Source organism: Papio anubis, chromosome 17, assembly GCF_008728515.1.
Source record: "Papio anubis isolate 15944 chromosome 17, Panubis1.0, whole genome shotgun sequence".
Lineage (NCBI taxonomy): Eukaryota > Metazoa > Chordata > Mammalia > Primates > Cercopithecidae > Papio > Papio anubis.
The window spans coordinates 17,252,447-17,256,321 of NC_044992.1; the positions used below are offsets into that span (position 1 = coordinate 17,252,447).

General features: G+C 43.2%; 1 protein-coding gene across 6 annotated transcripts in view; it reads left to right on the forward strand.

The window, feature by feature from the left end:
* The window catches only part of DRC3 (dynein regulatory complex subunit 3), a 46,703-nt gene that overhangs the window by 40,707 nt on the left and 2,121 nt on the right, over positions 1-3,875 (forward strand). The gene's annotated exons all lie outside the window — the stretch shown is intronic.

Consider the following 3,875-nt stretch of genomic DNA (forward strand, 5'->3'; position numbering starts at 1 on the left):
TGACCTTTTCCTGAGGGTCTCTCTTAAGGATAAGGTTTTAAAGATTATGCCAGTGCAGAAGCCGACCTGCCCCAGCCAGTGCAGCAGGTTCAAGGCGTTTGTTGCCATCAGGGATTACAATGGCCACGTCAGTCTGGGTGTTACATGCTCCAAGGAAGCAGCCACTGCTGTCAGAGGGATCATCATCCTGGCTACGCTCTCCGTTGTCCCGTGCAGAGAGGCTACTGGGGGACCAAGATCGTAAGCCCCACACTGTCCCTTGCAAGGTGACAGGCTGCTGCAGCTCCATGCTGCTGTACCTTATCCCTGCACCCAGAGGCACTGGCATCCTCTTGGCCTCTGTGCCCAAGAAGATGCTGCTGATGTCCAGTATTGACAACCACTACACCTCAGCCAGGAGCCGCACTGCCACTCTGGACAACTTTGCCAAGGCCACCTTTGATGCCATCTCCAAGACCTATAGCTACCTGCCCCCTGACCTCTGGGAGGAGACTGTATTCACCAAGTCTTCCTCTCAGGAATTCACTGACCATTTTGTCAAGACCCACACCAGAGTCTCTGTGTGAAAGACCCAGGCTGCAGCTGTGGCTGCAACACAGGGTTGGTTTTTTTTTGTTTTGTTTTGTTTTGAGATGGGGCCTTGCTCTGTAAGCCAGGCTGGAATGCAGTGGTGCAATCCTGGCTCACTGCAACCTCTGCCACCTGGGTTCACATGATCCTCCTGCCTCAGCCTCCCGAGTAGCTGGGACTACAGGTGCATGCCACCACGCCTCGTTAATTTTTTGTATTTTTAGTAGAGACATGGTTTCACCAGTGTTGGCCAGGCTGCTCCCAAACTCCTGACCTCAGGTGATCTGCCCACCTTGGCTTCCCAAAGTAACACAGGGTTTTTATACAAGAAAAATAAAGTGAATTAAGCCTGTTTAAAACAAACAAACAAACAAACAAACAGATACATAAATCAATGAAACAGAATAGAGAACTCAGAAATTAATCTATGTATTTACAGCTGACTGATTTTTGACAAAAGCGCCAGGAACACTCACTGGGAAAAAGACAGTCTCTTCAATAAATTGTGCTGGGAAAACTGGATATCCATAAGCAGAATGAAACTAGATCCCCACCTCTCACCCTATACAAAAATCAACTAAACATGTAAGACCTGAAACTGGCCGGGCACAGTGGCTCATGCCTGTAATCCCAGCACTTTGGGAGGCCGAGACAGGCAGATCACTTGAGCTCATGAGTTTGAGACCAGCCTGGGCAACATGGCAAAGCCCCAACTCTCTATAAAAAATACAAAAATTAGCTGGGCATGGTGGTGCGTGCCTGTAGTCCCGGCTACTCAGGACGCTGAGAGGGGAGGATGGCTTGAGCCCAGGAGGCGGAAGTTGTAGTGAGCTGAAATTGCACCACTGCACTCCAGCCTGAGCGATAGAGCCAGACTTTGTCTCAGGAAAAAAAAAAAAAAAAAAGAAAGAAAGAAAAAAAAAGACCTGAAACTATAAAATGACCAGAAGAAACAGGAGAAATGCTTTAGGACATTGGACTGGGAAAAAAATTTATGAATAAGACCTCAAGAGCACAGACAACAAAAGCAAAAATAAATAAACGGGAATATATCCAATTATAAATCTTCTGCACAGCAAATGAAACAACAGAGTGAAAAGACACCCTACACAATGAGAGAGAATATTTGCAAACTACTTATCTGACAAGGGTATTAATATCCAGAATATACAAGGAACTCTAACATCTCAACAGCAAAAAAACAAACAATTCAATTAAAAACATCTGAACAGGTGTTTCTCAAAAGAAGACATACAAATGGCCAACAAATACATTTAAAAATCTTCAGCATCACTAGTTATCAGAGAAATGCAAATAAGAACCAGAATGAGGCATCATCTCACCCCACTTAGGATGATAATTATCAAAAAGACAAAAAATAACAAATGCTGGTGAGGATCCAAAGAAAAAGGAACTCTAATATACTGTTAGTAAGAATGTAAACTAGGACAGCCACTAGGGAGAACACTGTGGAGGGCCCTCAGAAACTACAAACAGAACTATCATATGATCCAGCAATCTCACTACTGAGCATTTATCCAAAGGAAAGGAAATCACTATATTGCAAAGATATCTGCACCCATGTTTACTGCAGCACTGTTTGCAACAGCAAGATACATAATCAACCTAGGTGTCCAACAACAGATGACTGGATAAAGAAAATGTGGTACATATACACAATGGAATACTATTCAGCCATAAAAAAGAATGAAATCCTGTCATTCATGGCAACATGGATGGAACTGGAGAACATTATGTTAAGTGAAATAAGCCGGGAACAGAAGTTAAACACCTCATATTCTCACTCATATGCCGAAGCTAAAAAAGTTGATCTCATAGAAGTAAAAAGAAGAACAGAGGCTTCTAGAGACTGGGAAGGGTAGGGGGATGAAGGAATAGGGAGAGATTTGTTAAAGGATATACCAAATTACAGCTAGATAGGAGGACTAAGTTCTAGTGTTCTATACCACTATAGGACGACTATAGTTGACAAAAATATATTATAGTTTCAAATAGCTAGAAGTAGGATATTGAATGTTCTCAACACAAAGAAATGATAAATGTTTGAGACAGATATGCTAATACCCTGATCTGATCACTATATATGATAAGTGTAGAAACATCAGTATGTACCCCATCAATATGAACAATTATTAGTCAATTTTTTTAAATGCCAATTTTTTTTTTCTGAGGTGGAGTTTCACTTTTGCTGCCCAGGCTGGGCAGGCTTGCTGCCCAGGCTTGGCTCACTGCAACCTTGGCCTCCCGGGTTCAAGTTATCCTCCTGCCTTAGCCTCCCGAGTAGCCGGGATTACAGGTGCCCACCATCACACCCGGCTAATTTTTGTATTTTTAGTAGAGATGGGGTTTCACCATATTGGCCAGGCTAGTCTTGAACTCCTGACTTCAGGTGATCTGCCCACCTCGGCCTCCCAAAGTGCTGGGATTACAGGCATGAGCCACTGCGCCTGGCCAATGCCAACACTGTTTAAACAAAGAAGTTGCTTTGAAAGAAGTGTGTCTTTACAGCCACAAGGACCACAGAGCAGGGCAACAGCTCAAAAAAGATTCAGGAATACCTGTTTGCATAGTCCCTGCCTCCACCCTAGGTTTTCAACCTGCAGAAACTGGAGAGGGATCTGGAATATTCTACCCATAAAAACTATTCTAAGAGGGAAAATTGAAGTAGCCACCACTCTAGGCCACCCAAAGTCCAGAAACAACTTGTAACTTACATCTCAAAATAATTCCCTTAAACCCAGTTTCCTTTTATTTGCATTTTACAAATGTCACACTGTTTTTCATAACCAATTCTAATCATGTATCTTTCTAAGCAGACTTCAGTTTCTGTTGCTTCTCACAGCTTTTGAAGCTGTTTTCTACATATTCAAACTCTGAGGGGGATGATTTCTCTGCCTGGCTAAAAGCTCCACTATGACCCACTTTTTAGAATGAAGGATGAAAACCTTTTCGTGATGGGTTGACACTGTGGTTGTAGTTATCTCTAAAATAACCAGAACACTCATTTCTAAGCACACTGCCAGCGCTCACCGAAAACAGGCTTTACACACCTTTGAACCATTCCCAGAGCCTGGCCTGGGACCTTGTACACACATGGAAAGAACTTAATGATTTCTTGACATTTCTCCCTTGTGACTGTGCTAATTGGTCCCCCAGACACCCCATTCCACATATCAGCTAACCTGGCTTTTCGCACTGGGATTCTGTGGAAAATCAGCATCCCACAAGACGTTAACAGGCATTACTCTGAAGTCTGTGGCCAAAAAAGTTGAAAAACCAAGAGA